Source organism: Zootoca vivipara, chromosome 7, assembly GCF_963506605.1.
Source record: "Zootoca vivipara chromosome 7, rZooViv1.1, whole genome shotgun sequence".
NCBI classification, from domain to species: Eukaryota; Metazoa; Chordata; class Lepidosauria; order Squamata; family Lacertidae; genus Zootoca; species Zootoca vivipara.
Window position 1 is genome coordinate 90114780 of NC_083282.1, and position 7792 is coordinate 90122571.

Here is a 7792-nt window from a genome sequence, read left to right on the forward strand (position 1 = left end):
TGGACAGCCCTGTACTCTTAAACAAGTCTCATCCTTTTGCACCGTGCACTTCGTATTTGGAAATGGTGGCAGGAAAAATCAGCCCTATTTATGTATCTCCCCAGTGATTCCCAGTGTATATGACCCTGCCATCTACAATAGCAGGGTCCCCAAACTAAGGCCTAGGAGCCGGATGCGACCCAATCGCTTTCTAAATCCGGCCCATGGACGGCCCGGGAATCAGCATGTTTTTACATGAGTACAATGTGTTCTTATATATGAAATGCATCTCTGGGTTATTTGTGGGGCCTGCCTGGTGTTTTTACATGAGTAGAATGTGTGCTTTTATTTAAAAAGCATCTCTGGGTTATTTGTGGGGCATAGGAATTCATTCATATGTTTTTTCAAAATATAGTCTGGCCCTCCACAAGGTCTAAGGGATAGTGGACTGGCCCCCTGCTGAAAAAGTTTGCTGACCCCTGTACAATAGGGATAAGGAAGAAAAGTTTAGGCTATGGAAGAAGATGGTGCTATATTGAATTTCTTTCGTGGAACTAGACCCGTCACTAATGACCAACTTAAACAGAAATCAGAACAAATTGGTTACAGCACAATCAGATGCTTAACTTAATAAACCAGGAATTTGTTGAAAGTACTTCATACCACAACCAATTTTGAAATCCTGGTTTGAAATCCAGAAAAAGGTGCCATGGGATTAGTGTCTACAATTTATGCTGCATTGCCAGATGTCCCCCGCCTACTCTTAAAATAACCTGGGAGGCAGATATCAGGAGAGAGAGATTGGTTAAGAGCTGGAATACTGTTTGGGACACAGTCTCAGGATATGTTAAAGAAAATTTCTTGGAAGCCACCCACAGTTATCCCACATGTTCCAGAGTGTTAGTCCTGTTAGCTACTGGGATTGTAGGTCTACGGCCAGAAGCAGGAGCCTGTACTACAAATCCCATCATCCCTGACTATGCTGGCTGGGACTGATGGAAGTTGGAGTCTAACAGCCTCTGAAGGGCCACGGGTTCTTCATAGACTTATGGGAGACATAGATTTATCTTTTATGGGAACGTGAATTTGTTGCTAGGTTTTGGGAAATCATTTAACTGAAATTTTAAACATATGTGAAAATGTGTCACTAGTGCCATATTGAAGATATTTGATGAGGGCAATGCAAGTATTCAAATGAAATAACAGACCTTTATCTATGGTTTTAGCTGCCTGTCTCCCTGAAGCTCATCACTGGAAAACAGGATTCACTCTCCATGGAAGATAGCAGTGCCTGAGAAAATAACTGAAGGTCAGGATGAACCAGACTCATTTTATACAGTTTAGTATCCTTTGAAACTATACATCTCAAGAAGCTTTTACAAAAGAGCCTTTTACATGCTGCAGTCAAATCTGACAGAGCTTTTGTTATTTGCCCACCTGATGGAAGTCTTTTGGTGGACTCCCTATGATTTTGTCCTTATTCACTAATGATTTTGTTGATATACAGAAGTGTGGCACTTGTTCACTTGCTGGCATAATGTGCTTTGGCGCCTGTGGAAGTGCGGAAAGCAGAAAAATGATGAGCAGTGCCTATCCTTGCCTGGGCCTCACTTATATATTATGTTTACTTGAGTTCTATATGTTTCCTATTTTGTTTATTACATCAAATCAATGTTATTGAAACAAACAGGGATGCTTGTTTGTGTTAGCAGTCAGAAATTAGTGCATATACGGTACATTATTAGGCATTTGCCGACATCTCGAGTTCTTGCACTTCTCAATCCCATGAGCAATCTCCTGCCAATAAGGGTAGGGATGGAAGAATGTGCCAATTTTGGTTCCAGTTTCTCATTTTTCCAATCTTAAATTCAGTTCACCCCATTTCGGCATCAGTTTCTAATTTTAAAAAACCACATGAAAATCAGTATGCATTTTCATAGCCATGTTCCTTAATACAATGCATTTTTGTACATTCCTATTCCCAATATACTTTTTTCTTCTTCATAACTTTCCCTAATATATGCACTGTTGTGCAAATTTATTGGTTGGTGAATTCCATCACAAAATTCAGAGAGGTGTGAATTTTGAAGGTTTGCTGTAATTTTGGATTTACATATTGAGCTGGACAGAGTGAATTGGGTGGATTTATATTAAAATGCAAACTGAAATGAATTTCTCCCCCATTCCTAAATTTATACCACACACTCATCAGTTTACACCCCCACCAGTCAAGCAAAGGTAAAGGAGTTCTACCGTATCTACAATGTGTTAACTGAATTGAGCGCCTCTGTAACAGTAGCATCTCTAAGACAGTTCAACACCAAGGTTGCAATCCTAAACCTGTTTTCTAAGGAATAAGTCCCACTGAACTCAGTAGAACTGGCTTCTCAATAAACATACTTAAGCTTGCCATGTTAAATCCTTAAATGTATGTATAATCAAAGAAATAAAGCTGTCAATTCTCCTGTTTCGCTCCAAGAGCAACAGTACTTAAGAAGTCTCTGCAGGTGGCAATGTCGAGCTTTGTGATGAGCATTTGGGTACAGTCAACTGGTGTGGTCACTTTTGATCTTGCAGGAGAAGCTTTTCTGATACTACACTTTTCAATTTCAGTCTTGCAATATATTGGCCTTGCAGAACAAATAGTTGTGACAGTTGGGGATTAGCTATGCTCCTGTTTGCCCCTGTCCTTAATCAGGAAAATAAAAAATATCTGGTTATATGCCTCTTCTAAGTGGTGCCTTTTTGCTACAGATAAATAAATAAAAATCACAAGATGCTGGTACTCATGTAAAAGTGGCATCCAGGTGTTGTGGGTGCCAGCACAAAATGGCTGCCATGGTGTTATGTACTGCTGATTGGTTCGCAGGAGCCACCCAATCCAGCTCCAGGTGGAAGTGAATCAGCAACCTGATTGGCCTGCAGGAGCAGCCAATCAGGCTGCTGGCAGAAGTCAATCCGCAACTTGATTGGCCCACAGGTGCAGCCCTGAAGTAGCCAATCACGCAAGGCCCATTGTGTAAATAATGTATATAAGCAGACATTTTGGGAAAGGAGCCATTCTTCTCTTCTTCTTCTATTACTACTACAAGCCGAATAAAGAGCATGAAATTCACTCTCAGCTCTGAGTATATTTCACATGGGCATCCCAAAAAGCAGAGTGCTGTTGCTCCATACTGGTGAACACTGTCTGTCTCTCTCTCACACACAAAGTCCTGCTTCTAGTACAGAAAAGGTGATGTTTAGTTTTCATAGCAAATTGATTACTTGCCATCCCCTTGCTTGCTTCCCCTATAGGCAGAAACTGAAGGCAGAAACTGAAGCATAAGGGTATTGGGAATTGGAATCCTCTAGCATCCTCTAGCTAACTGAAGGAGCGTCTCCACCTCCATCATTCTGCCCGGACACTGAGGTCCAGCACTGAGGGCCTTCTGGCGGTTCCCTCATTGCGAGAAGCCAAGTTGCAGGGAACTAGGCAGAGGGCCTTCTCGGTGGTGGCACCTGCCCTGTGGAACGCCCTCCCAACAGATGTCAAAGAGGAAAACAACTACCAGACTTTTAGAAGACATCTGAAGGCAGTAATAGATTACTGTGTTTTATTTTCTGTTGGAAGCCGCCCAGAGTGGCTGGGGAAACCCAGCCAGATGGGCAGGGTATAAATTATTATTATTATTATTATTATTATTATTATTATTATTTATTATAGCATGTTTCCCCTTCTCAGTGCATCTGTGATTAAAATGAGTGTGGTCCTCATGGATGGATTAATGGGATGCAGAAGCAGAGCAAATTAGGCCTGTATGCAAGGCAGCAATCCTTGAAGAGAGCAGAACAGGAAGCAGGCAAGAACACCACAGTCCCTGGGATCAGGTACTGAGTTGCTGAATAAGGCACATCCCCAGCAATTGGCAAAACAGGTCACCAGCAGAACATTCAGCCGGTGTGGGCTGTTCAGAGGCAGGAAGTTTATGTAGGGCTCCTGGCCAATCTGGAAGCTGGGCTTGGAAGCCAATCAGGGTTTCGAAAAATGCACAAAAGGCAAAAAGACAAAAGAGATGAGACTCTGCTCCTTGTCCAACTGGCTCAGGATTCTGGGCTCTTTCTGCAGGACTGGTGGCCAGATCAGGACAGCTTCTCTGAGCAAATCTGTCCCCTCCCCACCCCCCAAACACTTCTTCTAGACAGAGAACAGAAAATGATGGCTGTGTGGCCACATCAATACGTGTTCACCCTGCATCAGCCAGAATCGTGGTATGGGGTGATGAGAGTTTTAACTTTCCTCCCCAATTTTGACCACGTAATATGTGGATTTCAAGATACATCAGTTTTTTAAAGAATAGAATTAAAGGTCAACCTTGAAACCGTAGCTGCATACATTCTCATTAGAGGATGTGTGTGCGCACACGGGCATGAGATTCTTCCAGGGATACCAGAACAATGAGCTTCAGTGTAGTACGGATTAGGCAATGATCCAGACCAGAATCTGGAAACAGTACAGTACTTGGCAACATTCCACCCCATGGCAAAATCCAGGCTCTATAGAAAGCCACACTTTAGAGCACGGGGAGCCAAAGGCCTCTAAGCAAGAGAGCAGATTGAGAATAGGTGTGAGCCGATTGAGTTCAAGGCACTTCACGGCCACCCCACAGAAGCCCTTGTCTACACAAAGGATGTTCTACTGCCGCAGGGGCTGTAAAATGTGCTTTGTATCATCTGAGCTCCAACATGGCTTGTAACCACAGACACGGCCTGGGATGTTCCCCACATTCCAGGGTGCTCATTCACTCTGAGGACTTACGATCCACACTCCATCTTTTAGAAATGTGGACTTTAATCTGAGCTGATAATTGCAACCCCCTCACTCAAGCTCACTGCTTTTAGGGTTTGGGATTCCTTCCCCCCCCCATGTGCCATGTCTAGTGTGGGGTTAAGAGTATATGGTAAGGGGTCCCTAATTTAAAACTTGTTCAGTAAGACTAGACTACACTGCTGTATATATTTACCCGGGATAACTAGTGGTATGTCAAAAGCTGTCCTCTAGTTTCCTAAAAGTCTTCTTCCCCTGTGGAATAGGCTTCTGTTTTTCTGATGTGCAGTGTCTCTCTTAAATCACAAGGCTTACTCCTGCCCAGAGTTAGAAAATGTAGGGAAATAACAAAAAAAATCCCCAAGCAAAGTCAAACTCATTGAGGTCCCATGGATTGCATTGGGAGCATCTGCTGAACTGCTCAATTGAAACCAAATACCGGAACTTTCATTTATTGTAAAATTGGTATACTGTAATGCTTTTCCCTTTTGTAAATAACTATCAAAGCAGTTCACATAACAAGCCGACAGGCTCCACATTTCCATGCCGGCCTGTAAATTAATTGTGAATTTCTCCAAATATATCCATCTTTGTATGCAACTTTGCCTAGGTTTCTGTTATATAATGCTTTTTAATGCACACTTTACCCTAGTATATGCATTTCAGTACATGCTATTTGGCTGGAGAACTGTACTGCAAAATTCTGAGAAATGCAGTACTGTTTCGAAGGATGGTTGTGTTTTGATACGTGTATTGTTTTTTTAAAAAAATGGCCAGTTGGGTAGGTCTGCCTATAAATACCAACTCAATCCAACATCTCCCCCATCCCTAGCCTGATCCAGTCAAGATTCTATCTGAAGGCAGGATATAAATCCACTAAATAAATAAACAAAGGCTGCTCAATAGCTAACTCGCAACTGCTATAGCTCTTTTAGCACTGCTGTTATATGTGTGTTATATGAAGCCCTGCAAAGTCAGCCAGACCACCACATTCTGCACTCCCTGCAGCTTCCAAACTAGTAGTAAGGGCAGCTCCTGATAAAGAAAGTTGCAGTAATCCGATCTGGAGGAGAAAGCCACCATGGTTGGAGTTGGTAATGCTTCTTAATACCTGTTGCTGGAAACCACTGGAGGGGAGAGGGCTCTTGTGCTTGGATCCTGCTTGTGGGTTTCCCACAGGTATCTAGTTGACCACTGTGAGAACAGGATTCTGGACTAGATGGGCAACTGGCCTGATCCAGCAGGCTCTTCTTATGTTCTTACATTCCAAAGAAGCTTGCATCAAACTGCAGCCATAAACATTGCTTCACTTTTGCTAAGTTGTGCCCATAAGATTTAAAGCAGTTGTTTAAGACTTTGACCGCTGTAACCAATCCTGGTCTTCTCTTGGATATTTTGAGATTTATGTATGCTGCTGTGGCTTGCTGATGGTTACTTGCTATGCACTATTTTAATGGCTTTATTTTTGTGTGTTGAGCATTCTTAGGAAATGTTTTGTGCTTTTAATTTTGAGTGTTGCCTGGGGCATCTTGCATAAAAATGTAAAAAAACAAAAAAAAAAAAAACCCCATATAAGCAAAACATTAAAATGTTAATGCAAAGTAAATAATTTATCTGCTCTTGGGGATGATAAAAAGACATTGGAATGTTGAATGCAACACTTATGCATGTGTCTCTTGATGCCATCAACTTCGAGGATCAAGAGTCTAGGCAGCTAGAAACCAGGAGCTGCCTGCAGTTACTCAATGAGGGATAGGAACTTGGTGCATCTTCCAAGGTGTAGCTACCCCCCCCCCCCCAATGACCGAACATATCTTTAAGGAGCACCTAGTTGAGCTATGAAATTCGCTCCTATGGGCAGTAGCTATAACCTCCAACTTAGATGGCTTTGAATGGGGGTTAGAAAGATTCGTGAAAGATAAGGCTATTAGTGACTGCTAACCATGGTGGCTGTGTTCTCCCTCTTCTGTCAAAGAAACCATGGTTCTGAATAACCAGCTGCTGGGAATCACAAATGGGAAGAGTGCTGTTGCACACATGACCTGGTTGTGGGCTTCCCAGAGGCATCTAGTAGATCCCTGTGAGAACAGGATGCTAGGCCAAATGGGCTTTTGGGCTTTTCTTAAGTTCTTATGACGTAGTTCTGATACTTTGAACAAACTCTTGGTCCAAGCCCTAGCTAAGCTGCGCCTCAAAATTAATATTACATCGTATATATAAGGTATTGCAAGGGTTCAAAGGATTTTTCATAATGATCTCAGCAATCTTTACAACAGCCCTGTGCAGTGTGATAATATTCTTTCCCACATATTGCACATGGAAGGCTAAGAGACAATGGCTGGACGAGGGGGAGGGGGAGCTATGGGCTAGAGATCTCCCAGCTCCCAGCTCATACTCTTGCCCCACTCCATGCTGCCAGGTTCCCCCCAAACGGTCCTTCCTTCCGACCTTCAACACAGAATGACTTCCCAGGCTAGGGAGAGTCAGCTTCACCCAGGACTGTCTGGAAGGTTCAGCAACATTTGGATGCCCTCAACCATGAATCAGCTGCCGTGGCGTCGTCCGGCTCTGCCCCCTGAATACAGAAGGTCCCTGCCAGCAAATCTGGGTGGAGGCAGAGGGAGAGGAAACCCCACCTCCACAAGAGCTGACCTGTTGCAGGAGGAGCAGCTATTTCCAGGAAGATGAGAGAGAGGTTCCCGCTCATTTGACAGGAAGGACCTTTTGTCTTCTATCAAACCTGGCATCCTATGTGTGCATGGGAAAGAGCTAGAGCTAGAACATGTTACTTTATCCATTTGTTTATATCCCACCTCTTCCTCCAAGGAGCTTAAGGTTGTGTGCATGGTTTCCCGCTCCCCATTTTATCCTCACACCAACTCTGCGAGGTAGGTTAGGCTGAGAGGCAGTAACTGGCCCAGGCTCACCTAGCGACCTTCATTGTCCAGTGGCAGTTTGGATCCTGGTCTCCCAGGTCATAGTCAAACACCACTACACCGCATTGGC